Genomic DNA, 20,256 nt, shown 5'->3' with positions numbered 1-20,256 from the left:
CGCACAGACGTTATTCTTTCCTTTTAGGTACTGTATGGTGCAATCATAGCTAGCTATACTCAAAGCGCACGTCTGTGTTTTTTTATTCTGTATCGGAGATTTCAGCAAGTACTCCAATGGTCTGTGATCCGTGTAGATGGTGAACGTAGCACTGTGCAAGTAGTGATTCAACTTATTTAAGGCATAGTGAATCGCATATGCTTCCTTCTCTATCGTTGACCATCTAGTCTGGGTATCTGACAACTTATGAGATAGAAAATAAATGGGTTTCTCTATCTCCCGACTCTCCTCTCGGTCGTAGACCATTTGAGACAAGAATGCTCCGATCGCATAATCGGAGGCATCTGTGTATAGTCTGTATCCTTTGTTAGTGTCCGGGTATGCCAGCGTCCCTATCTCTGCAAGCTTTGATTTCAATCGATTAAAAGCAGATTGACATGCATCTTCCCAACAGAAACGTGCATGCTTCCTAGTTAACCGAATTAACGGTTCGGCGATTATGGAAAAATCCTTGATAAACCGCCTGTAATAGGATGTCATGCCTATAAAGGATCGAACCTGCTTCACAGTGGTCGGGGTCGAAATTGCTTGAATCGCTTTAACTTTGTCCCCATCCGGCTGGATACCTTTCTCACTCACTCGGAATCCCAGATATTGCACTTCCTTGCCGAAAAACTCACACTTCGTCGCCTTTAACCTTAAGTTATGCTTACGTAAGCTACCTAGCACCTTTTCTATATGCCTAACATGTTCCTCCTTTGTTTTGGAGAATATCAAAATATCATCCAAATAAGGCACGGCGAATTCTTCCTGTCCCTGTAATACTACGGACATTAGCTCCTGGAACACTCCTGGAGCGTTAGCAAGTCCGAATGGCATTACATTAAATTGGAACAGTCCTCTATGACAGGTGAACGCGTTTTTCTCTTTATCCTTTTCGTTCAACTTTACCTGCCAATACCCTGATTTCAAATCTAACTTTGAGAAGTATTTTGCTGACCCAAGCGAAGCTAGTATATCATCAATTACTGGTAGCGCTCGGGCATACTTCTTTGTTATCTTATTCAGGGCCCTAAAATCTACACAGAACCTCTTCGTTCCGTCCTTCTTTTTTACTAGTACTATCAGGAAATTCCACGGACTGTTTGACCTCTCTATAACCCATGCCTGTAGCATTTCCTCTAGTGCTATATTAACTTCCTCCCGCTGCTTGAGAGGTGTTCTGTAAGGGTTTTTCTTTATGGGATCGTTTTTTCCTGTATCGATCCTCATCTCTACTGTGTCAGTCCGGCCTAAGTATTTATCCTCTGTGACGAATAAATCCGTGTTTCGTCGCATGACTTTATCTACATCTTTCCTAAATTCCTCCGGCACCTTTATGCCGTCGAGGTTACTCTTGTTTCCCGACTTCTTTTGTTTATTTGGCTTTGATATCGCCATTACTACTTCTGTTCTACTACATCTACCTATCTTGTAACCTTTCCTTAATTTTACTGTCTGATTTGTACTATTCATCATTAGCAAGGGAAAGCTTTTCCTACCTTTTATTGTGACTACTGTGTTCGCTACTGATACACCACTTTAATCACTTAGGAAGCCCTTATCTATCTGTACTACTTTGTACTCTAAACCCTGACCGTTTTTCATTCCGGCACGAGCTGTGCACGCATGTAAATGCTGCGGTTTTAGGGTGACATCATGCCTTAATCTAACTATACTAGAAATATGAGCCTCTTCTTGTACTCGCCGCCTAATCGAATTGCTCCTAAATCAAAGTACATTCTAACACCATTATGCTTGAGACAGTCTCGGCACAATATGACGTTCCTATTAAGGTTTTCCGTCACTACGAAATCATGTCGAATGTACTGGCTTCCTTCTTTAATCTGCAAACGCGCCACTCCTTGCACTAAGAGAGGTGACCCGTTTGCAGTCCTTAAATTAATCTCTATTTTCTTTATCTCAGGCTTCTGTCTGAGCCCTTCTAACACGGTACTTTTTATTACTGAAATTTCTGCGCCAGTGTCTACTAATGCTCTAAACTTATTTTTCTCTATTTTAATAGGGATGCAATTAGCGGCGCCCATATGTCCTACTATCTTCGTCTGTTCACCCCCCTACCTCTCGCTGGGCGTCTTGCGAGTGGGGGTGGCTCGTTTCCCGACTTAGTGAAAGTGCAGTTCCTGGCTATATGGCCTTTTCTGCCGCAATTGAAACACTTAATCCCCGGCCAAGGGCTCTCCGTTTCTCTTGCCTTGAAGCCGGGTCCCCTATTAAATCCTCTATAATTCCCATGCCTCCTATCTGGTTCTGGGAATCTCTTTTTCCCTATCGCTTCTACGTTTCTCTGGCATCTACTATAGTTAATTTCCATACGTTCTTCTTCTCGGACATTGCCTCTTATACGGGTTCGCCACCGTTCCTCGATTAGGGCCTTTTCATAGGCTACTTTGAGGTCTGACGGTTTCTCCCTCATGACAGCGATTTTGACTTCTCTGTCATGTAGCCCCTCGATGAAGAAACTTATTACTTGACTTTTCACTACTACATTATTTGTATCTAGGCTACCATACGAACCTTCAGCCACTAACCTCTGCATGTAGTCCTGCAAAGTTTCACTCCTACCCTGTCTAATATTTGCCAACTCCCTCATAAATTTGGTAGGATTTGTCTGAACTCCAAAATAATTATCTAAAGCTTGTTTCAAGTCTACCCATGCCAAACTCGCATTGTTGGTTAGCAGACTTGAAACAAACTGTCCCACTGGGCCAGCCGTAGTTAATAATGCTAACTGACATTTCTCTTCCTCCGTTTGTCTAATTATTCTACTATACTTATCTATATCACTAAGCCACCTACTGTATTCGTGCGATTGTCGAGAGTCTAAAGTTTTTATTTTCGCTAATAACGCCTCCCCTCTCAAAGAGTTCGAAATGGCCTTCCCTACGTTGTGTAGTTCAGCCCCTAGGATCTGCGCGAAATCTATAAAAATATGCTGTTCAATCTTCGCAAATTATTTACTCGATACCCTAATTATTATGAGAAAGAATTAAAGAAAAATAATTTTTTTTCAACACAACTTTTAGAGCCGAGGTTACAAAAAATATTGAAAACAAAAAATCACTGACCTTGCCTTTTCCTTGCGTGCGTTTTTCTCTTCGTTTTGGTCGGATTAGTCTTTTGTTGTTTGTGTGGTAACTGTTGTTTTTGTATAAAAGTTCTTTCGTGTAATAATTCTTTCGTATAATAGTTCTTTCGTGTAATAGTTTTTTCGTGTAAGAGTTCTTTTTTTTCTTCGTGTAAGAGTTTTTTTTCGTGTAAGAGTTTTTTTGTGTAAGAGTTTTTTTTGTTTCTTTTTTTTAAAGGTATGAGTGAACCGGTCGTAGGGCACCAATTAGTTTTTATTATATATACCCCAGGTTCGGTTTTTGCATCGCTGATGCAAAACTGGCTTACGGCACCCAATAGGTTTTGTTATATAGCGCCAGGACCCCTAGGTTGGGAACGGTCGTTGTTAGTCAGTTCCCCGTTACAACAAAACCAAGTAGCCGTCTTTTATTGATCGTCTATGTTGTTTAATTTTCTGGTTGTTATGGTAACGGCTAAGACGGCAGAGTTATTTCCCCCTTGACTGTGCATTTTTTTCTCTCAGCTTTTCTTCGGCTGTCATACCTGTCAAAATAATGATTCCGACTAAACAGAAATGGACATGCACACAAAGGTCAGACGTAACTCAGCATAACAAATCAAGACGTAAGACACACTGGCTTTTTATATAAAAATATATTTTGTTTTGAAATTATTTTCTCGTTTTACATAGAGATTTTCAATAGTTCAAAATTTAACAGTGTGGCTTACTGCTCATTTCAGTGATGGAGAGGGGTGTGTAGAAACGTTATGCTCTCGACAATCACACGTTTCCTATCGGCGTCTCTCTCCTCCTCTTCTCTCTTCTCTGCCTCTTCTCTCCTTCTTCTGGTTAGACTCCAAAAACTGCTCTCTTATATTAGCATATGTCTTTCGTTTTTTTTCCAATCTACGCAATCTGTCAATCATACTGCTCGACAATAGAACACGCGTCTGTTTGACACGTTTTGACAATTTTTCGCCGCCTCCTGACCTAGAGCCATCGTGACCGATTTCTCTTCAACTGACCGCCTATTGACTTTATTATACACGTGAATCCAACTCTCATGCTAAATTCATATAGATTCTAAAACTTACAAGGAATTTCACGTTCCCTTGTTTTGTAGACAAAAAAATTGTCGTCCGATTTCGCTGTTTACGACGTAATCACTTTTTCATTTCGTCTGGTTGACAATCGATTATTCGATGCCCACCTTTTAAATCTTTTATTATCTTTTTTAAAAGAAGTTTTTCATTACAAAATACACGCATTAATATAACTAGCTCCTAAACTATTTGTCTCTGGTAATTTTCCTTGCGCTATTCGTTTTCAGCATACCTGAACAAACTGGGGGTTGGCCCCTTTCATACGCCGCCTGTAAAAACTGTTCCAACATGGTCGCCAGTAAATTACATTTAAAAATACACGCATTAATAAAACTAGCTCTAAAAGTATTTGTCTCGGCTAATTTTCCTTACGATATTCGTATTCAGCATACCTGAACAAACTGAGAGTTGGCCCCTTTCATATGCCGCCTGTTCAAAAGATGGTCGCCAGTGATTTTCATTACAAAAACACGCATTTATAAAACTAGCTCACAAAACTGTTTGTCTATGGTAATTTTCCTTGCGATATTCGTTTTCAGCATACCTGGAGCTAGTTATATTAATGCGTGTATTTTTGGCCCCCTTCATACGCTGCCTGTTAAAACTGTCCAAACATGGTCCCCAGTGATTTACATTCCAAAATACACGCATTAATAAAACTCGCTCCAAAACTATTTGTCTCTTCTAATTTTCCTCGCGATATTCGTTTTAAGCATACCTGAACAAACTGAGGGTTGGCCTCTTTAATAAGCCGCCTATTCAAACATGGTCGCCAGTGATTTACATTTCAAAATACACGCATTAATAAGACTAGCTCCAAAACTATTTGTCTCTGCCAATTTTCCTTGCGATATTCGTTTTCAGCATACCTGAACAAACTGAGGGTTGGCCCCTTTCATACGCCGCATGTTAAAACTGTTCAAAAATGGTCGCCAGTGATTTACATTTCAAAATACACGCAGTAATAAAAATAGCTCCAAAACTGTTTGTCTCTGCTAATTTTCCTTTAGATATTCGTTTTCAGCATACCTGAACAAACTGAGGGTTTGTCCCCTTTGATATGCCGCCTGTTCAAAGATAGTCACGATTGATTTCCATTACAAAATACACGCATTTATAAAACTAGCTCCTAAACTATTTGTCTCTGCCAATTTTCCTTGCGATATTCGTTTTCAGCATACCTGAACAAACTGGGGGTTGGCCCCTTTCATACGCCGCCTGTAAAAACTGTTCAAACATGGTCGCCAGTGATTTACATTTCAAAATAAACGCATTAATAAAACTTGCTCCAAAACTATTTGTCTCTGCTAATTTTCCTTGCGATATGGTCCTGGCAATGTTCTCAAATGTTCATATTTCTCTCTCTCACAATATATTATACGATTCATTGGATGCCTTTTTTTCAACTTCATCGAAACAAAGTTAAACTTGAATTTCTTGAATAAATAAAAATGGATCAAATTACGTGATTTTTGGAATTTGTTCATCTTCGTCATGTGACTGGTCCATACATGATACATACATTTTTTTTATTTTCTTTCATTTGGAAATGGCGTCATGAGTGCTAATCTGAATAAGCAGCTTAAACGTTTAAAATATCATTGACAAACACTTCCCCTCCATTTGTTTGGATCAAAAACTAATTATTGATTAAATCCTATTTCAGTCACCTTAATTATTTTGAGTTTATTATAACTCTTGGAAAATGAAAGCAAAAAATAATCCCTGGTTAGTTAAACTGCACAAGTGCTTAATTTTCCTTCTCTTCTATTTACCTGGATAAGTTTTTAGTGTTTTCACTTATTTTAAAGTGTTTATTCGACTCCAAAAACTAAGTGCTATATGATAATAAAAACGGGTAAAAATCAATTAATGTCACGGTGATATTTAGTTGCTGGATTTTTACATCTTTGAAGTCTCGATAATAGCTCCAAAAAAATACAGAAAAAAAATGGTAAAGAAAGGTTTTTACCATTTTTTTGTGCATAATTAATGTCACGGTGATATTTAATTGGTTAGATTTTTACCATTATTTTTAATCATTTTCGAGTTTTGAACGATTATCGAGACTCTAAACACACAGTAATAATAAACTATAAACACACACAAATAATGTGGGGGAGGGGTTCATTTATCAATTCTATACTTTCACCTAACAATTTAGTATTAAAAGATACCGTAATTAATTTGTTGTGCATTTTTTTACAATTGACAAGAAGGAAATTGTGTTATAAAAACAATTATGAAAGAATGTTACCAAAGGCAATGTAAATAAATCTTTTGCTTACCTGGATAAGATTTTGGGTTTTTAACTCATTTTGAAGTGTTTATTCGGTTCGAAAAAACAACTAGAAATTAGCAGACATGTGTGAGTCGTGTCTTTGAAGTCTCAGTAATAGCTAAAAAATTACAAAATTTAAAAAAAAATTATAAAAATCAATCCATATTTTTTTTTTTATTCATTTTCTAGTTTTGAACGATTATGGAGACTCCAAAAGGTGACAGCGTTATGTCTAATGTTGTCGTTTAAAAAATTACAATTTAAAATTAATGTTTAAAATTCCAGGAAACAACAAGTTTCTAAGATGTGAAAAAAATAATTATAAAAGTGAGGGATCACTTTTCTTTATTAATTTAAAGTAAAATGAGCACCTACTTTATGTCCATCTTTTTATGGAGATTAAACTATTATGGCCTGGTAGACCAACACAAAACATACCTTTAAAAATTTATTTTCTTGGGGTTTTCTGTTGTGCTGAAAACGAATATCGCATTTAAAATTGGGTCTGGCAACTAGTTTTCACGATACTAAAAAGATACTTTTTCGCATATATGTGCGCTTGCGCGTACAACAATGGCCACCACTTATAACATAAAGAATTACATTGCTTCATATACGGAAAATTTATTTGCGGAAAAGTTTAATAAATTCATGTTGTATTGTGTTCATTTTATGTTGAGCAAACCCCCACCCACCAAAAAAGTGGCCATTAAATGGGTGCTTATTTTACGTTAAATTAATATAGAAAAATGATCCCCCACTGTAAAACGCTTTTATTTCACACACAAAATAATAAAATATGTTTATTCACGTGTTTGACGATAAATTTCAGAATTATTGATTTTTTGGTTCTATTTTTAAAATCGTATTTCCAAGTTTAATTAAAGTTTTGTGATATGTTTTTTTATTCAATTGTAAGGTTAAAGTACAGAATAGGTACAAAACACCGTCCCCTCCCCATGTTAAGAATGGCTTTTTAAATAATAACGTTAATATTTAAGCACGGAGCAATAAGTGCACTACTGCACTAGTACGAATTTTTTTGTTTTGTTTATTAGCTCCAAAATATTTCAAATCTAACACACACACACACACGCAAACTAAATAAACACACATTAAAAATAAACTATAAAAACACACATCAAATAAAAAATATTAGAGACAAACAAATAACAATTCTATACTTTCACCTAACAATTTAATAAACAAACAAAAAAATCCACTAAAAACGAAGGAAACAACCGGAAGTAAATTGGAAACACTAATCGTAAAGATAACCACAAATAAAAAACAATTTTCAATTATTTTTTTTTATTAATAATTGAACGTAAAATGAGCACCCACTTTATGGCCACCTTGTTTTTGTTGGGGGGGGCAACAATAAATAAAAAGAATATATAAAAAACAACAAAGAAAAAATGTTAGACAAAAAAAACAATTCTATACTTTCACCTAACAATTTTATAAACAAAAAAAAATTTCGACTAAAAACGAAGAAACAACCGGAAGTGAATTGGAAACACTAATCGTAAAGATAACCACAAAAATAAACAATAAAAACAATTTGTTAAAAAAAATTTACGAATTTTCAAATAATTTTTAATAAAAACAAAATTTTATCAAAGTTACGAATAGACGAGAAACACAGACACACACGAGAAAGAAAAAACAAAAATAAAAAATTATTTTTAATTTTTTTTTATTTTTCAATAAAAAATTTTAAAAATTTCGATTCCAATTTTTCCATTTTTTTCGACTGAAACAAAAATTTTGTTTTTAAAAACAAAAATTGAAGGAGAAAAATAATATTTTTGTTTTTCTTCAAATTTAAACAAATTTTGTTTCGGAAAACAAAAAATTTCATTTTTATCACAAAAAAATATTTTTCCTAATTTGTTGAAATTAAAATCAAAAAAATATTTTTCTTTTTTCATCGAATTAATTTTTTTAAAATTTAAATCAAAACGAATTAATTCGTCATGAAATAAATTTGAAAACCAAATTTTTTCATTAAAAAAATCAAAACGAATGCGGGAAAAAAAATAATTTGGATAAAAATTTGTTTCAATTTTAAAAACTTTTAATTTTTTACAATTTTTTGTAAAAAAATGGATTTGAAATTTTTCATCCAAAACAAAAATTTGTTCGTTTTTTTCAAACAAAGAAACAAAATTTGTTTTCGTTTCAAAAAAAATTTTCAATTCAAAAAATGGAAAATGTTTTTTTCTTTTTAAAAACAATAAATTTTTGTTTCCATCGAAACCACAAACGACAAAAATGTTTTCTTTCGAAAGAAAACAAAAGTCAGAAGGTTTGAATGATTCGTCGTTTGTGACAGAAAAAAATTGGAATTCAGTTTTTATTTCACCATTTTTTTTTATTTCAATCAGCGATTTATTGTTTTGATCGCAAACAAAAATATTTTCATCTTTTTCGTCGACGAAAATCGAACGTATAAATCGACCATATTTTGCTTCTGGCAAATCGATTCGCTTTTCTTTGCGGATTTTTTGGATTTTCCTTGCAACATTTTCAAACGTGACGAATGCGTCATTTTCGTTTCGCAAAGAACAATCGATGTTTTTTTCGCGCCAATAATCAGGAAATTCGACAAAAATTTCATATTTCGTCTCCGTCGATGGCAAATCATGTCGAAAAACTGGACATTGTTTTTCCAACATTTGCATTCCACGGAAAGCTTCGCAATCTTCAAGATGTTTGCTGATCAAATGATCAAAATTCAGTTGCCATGTGGAAATTTCTTGGAGAATTTCATCGTTTTGTCGCTTCGTTCGATGACATTTCGCCAAAATTTCTTGCATTTTGTCATCGATTTGTTCAGTCAATCGCAAAGCGTCACGTTTCGCTTTTTCACAAATCGATTCGTATTCCGACCAGATTTGCACACGTTTTATCGCGCAGTCCGATTTGAATTCTTCAACAAATCGAAAAAGATTTTCCGTTGATTCATTCACTTCTTCTTCAAATGACGTCATTTTTTGCTCGAGGGTGGGGAACTGCTCCTTGCGTTTGACAATTTCATCGCGGACCCTTAACGGGGTCACATTCGTGCATGGGGTCATCGGGTCATTTACATGCGTAGCATAACATTTGTCGCAGTAACAATTGCAGCATCCTTCGCAAAACATCTCCAACTCTTTCTTGTGAAGATCGCAAGTGTTCTGCATCTTCATCACCAACGCAATTGCATCCGATCTTCGCATCGCATCCAAATCTTTGGAAATGTGGGTATTTAACAATCTTTTGTGGCTTCGGATGCAAGTGTTACACAAGTGCTTTCGGCATTCTCCGCACCAAAATTTTGCCACGGATGAAATGCCATCCTCCGAACACCAATCACATTTGAACTCGAATGAAGATTTGAATTCTTGTAGCATCAAATCCTTCGCGATAATCGGGGAGACACCAAAGTCTTTCCAATCCACAAACTGCGCATGACACTTCGGACAAGTGCAGTTTGTGTTCGTTTCATCCAAAGTTTTTCCAAAACATAACCGACATACGCTATGCAAACAGGGCAAGCATTTCGATAGTCGGTTTAGTTGTTGTTCGCAGGCGACACATTGGTAAAGTTGCTCGAATTTATTGGAAGCCATTGTCAAACTGAAATTTAAACAAAATAGAAAATGCATTAGATTTCACACTTAAACATCATTTTAGACATTATATAGTTACACACACACAAAAATATATATATATATATATATATATATATATATATATATATATATATAAAATTAGAATCCTCAAAAGAATTTTCTAACATAACAAATTCCCAGAACTAATGTATATCTATATAGAAATAAGCCTTACAGGAAGCAATATAGGTAAACTCACATTTAGTTATATATATATATATATATATATATATATATATATATATATATATATATATATATAATGTAAGTTTATTAACTATAAAAGGGGGTCACTAATCCCTTTTTTAGTTTGTGCTTTTCCTGTTTTCTTACATAACACATTTCCAGAACTATTATATATCTTAGAATATATATATATATATATATATATATATATATATATATATATGAGAGAGAGATAGATAGAGTAAAAGTTAATCATTGTTTTGAGGACACAAGTAAAAAAAGGAACAATATCAACGAAAAAAAAAAGAAAAAAAAGGAGGGTCGCTAATCCCTTTTTTTATTTCGTATTTTTCCTCTGTTTACTTGCCTCCCCACGAGGGCAGAGATAGACACAAAGACGATTTTAAAAAGGCAATCTGCACTGGGACAACTAAAAAATTAAATTACCTCAGTCTAGAAGGATTTCTTTTTCTCTCACCAATGGCAAAAAAAAAGATCAAGTGTAGTATCAAAAACCGATACTACACTTTCCTCCTGTAAATATATACAGCTGCTTATCCCCCCCCATGGTTTTTAGTTAAATTTTTTTTGCCGATTATTTTTATCGAATGGAAAGATTAAAAACAAAAAAAGTCAATATTTAAATATTTGGTACTCTTGCATAATTTGACCCGGATTCTCGGGAATTCCCGTCAATCATCGGTTTGAGCCGATCGTTGCAACAGACGCAATTTAATTTCCCTCTCGCATCTATTTATCTATTGTGGCCACAAAGTCCGTGTTCAATTTAGTACTACGTTATAATTGAAAAGTGAACCCCCACGTGAAAGGTTATAATTTCTTTTCTCCACAACTTTTTTTTCAGTAAAGTTTTTTTGGGGGATGCCACAGAATTTTTTAATATATTTTTTTAAAGAAAATATGTAAAAATATTTTCATAAAAATCGTCAATTGTATAGGAAAAAAATTTTTTTAGTTTTTTCATGAAAACTTAAAATAAAATTTTTTATATATTTTTTTGTTTGTTAAAACAATTTAAAAAAAATTTTTAACTTCTCAATAAAACTGTTTTACTATTTTTTAACAAAAACTGATTTACTATTTTTTAACATTTTTTTTTTTCAAAGAAACATTTGCAACCGACATTTCCATAAAAAAGAGATTTAAACTGCATTTAAACTTTAATAAATCCAAAACAATTCATGAATCGGACACGTAATCGCCTTAAAAAGATAAAATCTCTATTTTAAGCAAACGCTTTAAATCGGGAAAAAAAATTCAGACAAACATTAAAAAGGGGGGGTTTATAATATTTCTACTTTTTTTCATCTAAAAATAAATAGAATTAAAATGAACAAAAAATAATTTGTCGTCGATGAAAAATATTTCAATCAATTTTTCATCTAAAAAAAATGTAATATTTTGAAAGAATTTACTTAGATTTTTTTTAAATAAATTTAAGATGTTCGTGGATTGTTTTTGAAACAATTTCTTTGCAACAGTTCAGTTAATAGTGTCAGAAAAAAAAAGATGAGACACGTGATAATTTGAAGCAATTTGATTGGATGATCGTTTATATGACGTGGCTATTTCGTTACTTAAAGAGAAGGGAGGAGAAACAGGAATAGGTGAAGGGGGAAGGAGTGAGACAAAGACGGAGGGGCAGAGAGGCAAATAAAAAGACGAAAGGGAGAGAAAGACAGAGAGAGAGAGAGAGAGTAAGCATAAAAGAGAGAGAGAGAAAAAGAGAGAGAGAGCAGGAGAGACAGGGTAAGGGGGAGAGATAGAATGAAAGGCAATATTTGCATAAACGAAAGCCAAAGCAAAAGAGAGAGTGGTATTAAGGTCATGTTGACATGACTGTTTCAACAGTTTAATATAAATAAATATTTATATATATATAAATTTGTGTTATTAAAAAAACTATTTAAAAAGTTAGGCACCGCCAAAACTGGGGGGGGAGCAGGTCAGTACTTTTTGACGGACCGTCTTTTTAAAAATCTACCAAAAATCAATACGAAATTCTCAGCGATTGTTAGGAGAAGAATGAACTTTACAACAGTGTACTTATTTTTCATAAACGATATTTATATATATATATATATATATATATATATATATATATATATATATATATATATATATATATATATATATATATACATTTTTGCTTACAAAACACCCCCTTGTTTTGAAGTGGGAACAAATATGCTTAAAATAATCATCTGAAACTGAACAAAACATATTGTGTTGTTGTAACGGACAGAATTATAGATTTAACAAAAAAATTGTTTGAATACCTTATTTTGACGTCTGAATATCAGAACTTCGATTGTGTTTAATTATCCCGCTTTTGAGTTTTGAAGTGTGAAATTCGGTGAATATGTTAAGTAAAATAATTAATTTAAGTTAAGCAAAACAAAAAAAAAATTTTTTTAATATTTATACGAAAAAAGCCATTTTAAAATTTTTGATAAATAAATTAACAATTTTTTTTAGCGAGCCGAATAATGCATGACCATTATTAAACAGGGCATGCTTTGAATAATCGATACAAAAAAAATTAGATAAATATTGTGCCCTTTGTGTTAAAAATAGCATCATTTTTTTCGATCCCGTTTGAAAACGTTTGCCGCCTTTCGACTACGGTGGACCAAACGCGCTGAAATAATTTTTTTTATTCTGCTTTAAATTCCCCCCCCCCATTTTGTGGAGCCTGTCCCCCACACACATACACATTAAAAACCAAACTCATACAAATGGTCACCCATCTGGCCAGCCTCAGCTTAATAATACATTGAAATTTTCGTCACTGAAAAATAAGTTTTTTTGGCCTGTTTGGTCTTCCATAGTTTTCTTATTATCAAACGAAAACCTAAACAGAGTCGATCTGAACTCTACGTCGATGCGAAATATCTGGTTACCTATATGAATAAGTGGAATTATTTGAAATTCAGGTACTTATATTATAATATTTTTGCATATTCTCTTAGAAAATCATCCTAAATCTTAGTTAGACAATAAATAAATAAATTAATTATTTCAAAAACCCTTTTTTTTAAATATTTAAATACGTTTTTTGTGCAAGACAAAAAATGTCAATTGTTAACTTTTTGGGAAAATTTAACATTTAAAATTTAATTAAAAATAGTAGAAAAAGATTTACATTATTCTGTTTTCTATATGATAAAATTCAGGGTTTTATCTTTCTAGAAAAAAAAGTTACTCAGAAATAATGGATTTTAATAAATGTAATTTAGTTTTAAAAAACAACAACAACTTGATTTTGCGGCCATTTTTTGGCGGTGCCTATAAAAAGTGAATTATTTACAAATATTTTCACTATAAAAAGGCTTGGCTTCAGAAGGAGTGATACGACTTTGCACCCGTCTCTCACTGCCCCGCCCCCCTCTTCCCCCGACCTTAGTCCGCTGAACTACCACTACGTCGAGAACATCACCAACATGACCTCCCACAACACCACAGGGAGCCTGGTCGCTGCCATCCGCCGAGTATTCCGGTCGGCGCTTGTTGAAAAGGCATGCTCCCAGCTCCGGACCTGTATCGAGATGGAGATTGAGGCTGAAGGCGGCTACATTGAATCATTATCAGCTCTACTACATTTGGTCAAGATCAAAGTGCAGTATCTGTTCTTCAGATGCTGCACTTCCATTTCTTGTTCTCTTTCGGTGGAGGAGAAATCCTTCACGACTGAGACAATTTTTATTTTTGTACCTTTTCTCCACTTTAAAAAACGACCCTGGTGTCTAACTCTGTCCCGTGGGGAGGCATAGTAAATAGGTACTTACATAACAAAGTCACCTGACTTTTTCAAATAAAGCTGTAGTGTCGTTTTTCGCTTTTATCGTTCCACCCTGTGTATATATTTGAGCACAAGAATAAAAAGACCTTAGAAATAACAAGCTTTGATTAACTCACATTTAGTCTAAGTAGGTAAATGTGCATTTCAGGTGCGTAACTTTTTTGTTAAAACACAAAGTTTTTTAAAATTTTGAGAATTTAAAGTGGGGGATCAATTTCGTATACAAAGTTAATGTAAACTGATCTCCTATTTCCCGGCCGTTTCACAGTTTTTAACCAATTAGACAAATTATCCACAAACCCTAATCTGGGTGACAAGGTTGTAAAACAGTAGACACCCCCCCTCTTAAAATGCACAACATTAGTAAAAATAGCAGAAAGAAAAACAAACTATTGGTTTAGAATTTAAAGTCGGTGATAAGTACACCATTTTTACTGACTTAAAACGACAATGGCCCGAAAATCCGTGATCATTTTACATTTAATTTCTAAATTAAAAAATTATTCTTCCTCTTAATTTTTTTCTTCTCGTCTTTAAGGATTTTGACACGTAACCGCCTAAAAATGTAGAATCTTAATTTGATTAGAAGGTTTCAATCTAGCATACAAATATTGAGGGGCAATTTTGATAATTTTCTTTTTAATTATTCAGATTTTTATCGATTAAAACATTTGAAGATCATCAAATTTTTCGTTTTTATTTTCTAAATTATTTTTAACGTAAACAAAAGCTGATTGTTAAGAAATCGATTTTTTAAATGTGGTTTTAATCGAAACACAACAATAATTACATACTTGTCATGTCGAAAATAGTAATATATCCAAAAGTTACGAAAATTCATCTAGTACAACAACTGCTATTGTGTTTTTAGAAAATAAAATATATATCGCTATCGGCAAATATGAAACGCCAGCCATTACAGTATCGGAAAGGGAGATAAGTGCGTTCCCTGTATTCGCAATGCTCAAGGTGTTCACATCTGAGGAAAATGCTATATCACTCAATATTTTGTAAAAATTATGGTCAATATCATGATTCTTTACACCTCAAAAAAAAAACTTTCCAGGTTTTCAGGGATGCTAAAAACGAATATAACGGTTAAAATGTCGCAGAGAAATAACTTTCATGATATGAAAAAAATTACGTTTTTAAAAAGTGAGGATCACCTTTTTATATAAATCTCCCAAAGACAACTCCAAAAAAAAAAACAAAAAAACAAACAACAACAACAAAATCACTAGGTGGCCATAAAGTGGGTGTTCATTTTACGTGTAATTTTTTGAATATTTTACACTCGTCTTACATTTTAAATGTCAAAATTATTAATTTATATAGGAAAGTGATCCCCACTTTTGAAAAAAAAATGGATGCAAGTCTATAAATGGTCCAGTAGTAATCTTTTTTACTATAAAAATCTGAAAAAAAATCTTTATAATGTACGTAATTGTCACTGCATGAAAATGTCATATTCCAAAAATCACGTAAATCGATCAAGTAGTTTTTTTTATTTAAGAAAATCGAATATTATGAGACATCTTATCGAAGAAAAACTTCCCATTATCTTGTTTTTGAATGATACACTGCTAGCGACACCTGTTGGGAATGTTGGGAATATAAGATCGGCAAGGGGGCAGACAATCGACTTTCCACACTATAAGAAAGAAAACTTGGAAAATTAAGACATTTATAAGTTTTTGAGGATGTTGGAAACGAAAATAACGTTTAAAATTCCAGCAAACGATTAGTTTCCATGATATGAAAAAATGTTAGTTCAGAGAAAGCGGGGTATCACTTTTCTATATAATAATTTAACGTATAACGATCACACCCTTTATGGCCACTAATGTAAAACTTGAATTTAAGCCGCTGAAATACACATTTGCCGAATTTTTGTTGAAGGAGCGTCAACGTGTGGGTGCTCAATTTGCGCAAAATTCTTCATATCTTGGAAACTACTCGTTTGCTGGAATTTTAAACGTTATTTTTCTTTTTCAACATCCTCAAAAACTTATAAATGTATTAATTTTCCAAGTTTTCTTTCTACAGCGTAGAAAGTCGATTGTCTGCCTCTTACTGATCTTATATTCCAAACATTGCCAATAGGTGTCGCTAGCAGTGTATCATTCAAAAACAAGATAATGGGAAGTTTTTCTTCGATAAAATGTCTCATAATATTTTATTTCCTTAAATAAAAAAAAAACTACTTGATCGATTTACGTAATTTTTGGAATATGACATTTTCATGCAGTGACAATTACGTACATTCTAAAGATTTGTTCAGATTTTTATATTGTAAAAAAGATTACCTGTGGACCACCAAAAATTGTTCACATCATAAAACTATTTCTCTACACTATTTTTAAATGTTGTATTCGTTTGTAGAAACCCCGAATAATTAAAGTCTTTATTGTAATTTTATTTTTTGAGAGTTGAAAAAATTTTGACATTGACTAAAATCACTTTTAGCAATAAATAATTTTCTACTTGATGAATTTTCGTAATTTTTGAATATTTTACTATTTTCGACATGACAAGTATTGTTGGTTTTGCTTAAACAATTAAAAAAAATCGATCTGTCGACTCTATCAAGTAAAAAACATTCTGATTGTCATAAAAAATGTTTTAAAGCAAATAATATCAAGATTTTGGAAAGCCTTAATAATTTTGACATTTAAAATGAAAGACGACCGTAAAATATTCACGTTACAAAAAAAGTTCCGTTTTCAAAATTTTTGTTTGTTTTCCCTTGTTTTTTTTTTGTTTGGGGAGGGACTTTGAGAAACAATTTGACATTATTTCATGTTAAGTTTATGTATGGAACTTAAACCCTCTCCAGCATTAAACTGTTTTTAAATGCTTTAATAATGAGCGAATTATTAATAATTGGAAAATATTTTATCAAAAATGAAAGCAAAAAATATCAAAGAATGTTAGGAATTCATGTTGAAATATCAGCACCAAACAAAAGGGAATCATTTGACGTTTAACATAGAAACAAAAGAACTGAACATTTTGCGCAATTCTTAAAAATCAATATTTTGAACGAATATTATAATTGCAACATTAAAAACCCCCCTGAAAATTGAACAATTCGATTACAAAAAATACAAATAACAAAGAAAAAAAGCATGCATGGTGGGGTCCCTCTCTGGTGTTGCATGTGAGATGAGGTCACAAAACATAGTGAAGAAATGTTGAATGTGAGAAATGTGAAGGGCCAACGTTGCCTTCACATTTTAACCAAGTTTCAGAAAAATCTAATGGATAGGGTAAAAGTTATGAGGTAAAAAGTGTCATTTTTGTAATTTGAGGGCATTTGCGACATTTTTGAGCTCATGGGAATGCCGAATCCCGGTGAAAATGGACAAACGGTGCAGTTTCATGCCTTAAGACATGTATATTTGAATTCAGCACCATGGAAAACTACTATATAGACATACATATTAAGTTTTTGAGTAATATGAAAAAAGAGGCCCAAAAAGGCATCTTTTTAGCCCTAAAAGTCCCAGAGGGATGCGAACAAATATTTTGCCAGAGTCACCCATACTGAGTTTATATTAAAAACAATGGCCTCCACATTTTTGTCAAGTTTCAGGAAAATACGCTATGGGGAATAAAGTATCATTTTTGGCCATTTTGGGGCATTTTTTTTTTACCTCTTTTGAGGACGCAATGGGAATTTTCGCAAAAAAATATGGCGCTTAAATGACAATCATTAAAAATTAATATACATTATTTTGAAATAATATTATGTATTACAAAAATATAATTAGCTAAAAAAAATATTGTGCTTAAATGACAATAATTAAAAATTAATGTATATTATTTTGAAATAATATTATACTCACATTAAAAAAAACTGAAAATTGAACAATTCGATAACAAAAAATATAATTAGCTAAAAAAATATGGTGTTTAAATGACAATCATTAAAATTAATATATAATATTTTGAAATAATATTATACTCACATTTTTTATAAAGCAGGTTACGATTTTCGCTGATGTGGAATTTCAAGCAGGAAACTATGAAACTTTCTTGTTAATATCAATTAACGAAGGATGTGAACCGAGGCTGGACTTTTCTTGTTTTATAGGAATAAAAAATGTGACGTCAGAACATGATAACGATTTGATTGGATGATACGTTTTGTTAAATTTCTGAGAAAAAAAGCTGATAAACATGTTTTCCGAGGAAATCTAACGCCCACTTACATGAGAAAAAAATAAGAGAAAGGCGAGAGGGGGGAAGGGAAGGAGAAGACAAAGTATACAGAAATATTTATTTTGTTGAGTCATACATTATGAAACGAAAACAATCTGAAGATACGCCCTCTTAACAAACGTTCTGAAGATACGGCCATTTGTTGGTCTACGCGTTTATCGATGAAAATGCCATTTTAAAGGCTAAAATGCCTTTAGCCTGACGTTTCCCTACAGGCATATAACGCGTAGATTCTGTATAGCTGAACTGCCAAATATTTTATATATATATATATATATATATATATATATATATATATATATATAATCATTTCCACAACCAGATAATGTCACAGCTCACAAGAGCCATGAAAATAACAAACCGACCACTTGTGAAATGCGACATTGTCTGGCTGTGGAAATAATTATATATTCTCTCACATTCTGAAATTTATGTATGTATATATATATATATATATATATATATATATATATATATATATTAATATATATATATATATTTATATATATACATATATTTATATATATATATTTATATTTATATATATATATATTTATATTTATATATATATATATTTATATTTATATATATATATGTATATTTATATTTATATATATATATATATACATACATATATAATAGGACAACAAGATAATGAAATGAAGACACAAAACTATATATAGGTAGATATAGAATGGATTATTTATTGAATAATGGAATACAAGCAAAATTTGTGGGATAGAAGGGACTCTTTATGCCAGGGCATTTCGAAGTCTAACGCTTCTTATCAGAAGAGTAGAGAAGGTGCTAGGTAGCATGGTGGGGATGCGGCGTCTAGCGTAAGGTTTGTTAGGGATGAAAAAGATTAAGAGGAATTATAGAGAGTTGGGGGAAGCTTTAATGAATTCTAAATAAATAAGGAGAAGCTTATTATATAGAGTATGATATATAAGAATATAAATTGTCTTTAACATAGTATTGAGATTAAGGGGTTAATGTGTTATGGTTGAATAGGGGGTGTATTGTTGCTGTGTGGTGATTTATTTTAACGGTTTATGGCGTGTCTATTTTCTATGGAGCGAGTAATTTTTTATTAATTTGGTGGGGGGTATGTAAGGTTGTAAAACTGAAAGGTAATATGTTGCAATATATTTATAAGTTTCTACTGTTATGATATATGGAGTATGATGATAAGGGGGCGGTTGGAGTTGGCAATGACTATGAGTGCGGATAACTTGATGTAAAAGGTTAAATATACATATTGATGTTAAAATGGGGGAGTAAGTATACGTATTGATGTCAAAGTGGAGGAGTAAGGAAACCATAGCTACTTATGAGAGTGGTAAAAATATACCAAATAGTAGTAGGGTAATTATAATAGTACGAAAGATAATAGAAATGACAATTATAATAATAGTAGTAATAATAAAGTTGGACATAAATTAGATGTAAAATTAAATATGAAAAAAAATAAGATAAAATTTTTAATTTAATATTAAGAAAAATAGAATAAAAAAATGAAATAAAAATAAAGGCAAAATTAAAAGTAAACATTAAATTTAAACATTAAATATAATGTTACCAATAGTTGTGATAAAATTAAATTCCAAATTACTGCTAATGAAGAGTTAAGATGGAGATAATAGTAGCAATTATGGTACAATTACGGGAGTGATAATAATGATATCAATTTAAATAAATATTATAATAATAATAATGATGATAAAAGCAGTAATAATTTTGCGGAATTGATCTTTCTCTTTTCTCTTTTACTTAAAGCTATATATATATATATATATATATATATATATATATATATATATATATATATATTTAGGAAGGGTTTTAGT

At 32.3% G+C, this 20,256-nt stretch overlaps 1 long non-coding RNA gene across 1 annotated transcript; it reads right to left on the bottom strand.

Moving 5' to 3' along the window:
- Window positions 1-8,196: 8,196 nt before the first annotated feature.
- On the bottom strand, window positions 8,197-18,275 carry LOC145271318 (uncharacterized). The gene is made up of 2 exons (XR_013865819.1): window positions 18,154-18,275; window positions 8,197-10,138 (listed from the first exon to the last, which is right to left on the bottom strand). It is a non-coding gene; the product is annotated as an uncharacterized LOC145271318 (long non-coding RNA).
- Window positions 18,276-20,256: the final 1,981 nt, after the last annotated feature.

This window comes from Euprymna scolopes, chromosome 46 (assembly GCF_053919585.1).
Source record: "Euprymna scolopes isolate OS-2025 chromosome 46, ASM5391958v1, whole genome shotgun sequence".
Classification (NCBI taxonomy): Eukaryota; Metazoa; Mollusca; class Cephalopoda; order Sepiida; family Sepiolidae; genus Euprymna; species Euprymna scolopes.
The sequence above is the reverse complement of the archived record's forward strand: the minus strand, read 5'-3'. Positions and strand labels throughout refer to the sequence as shown.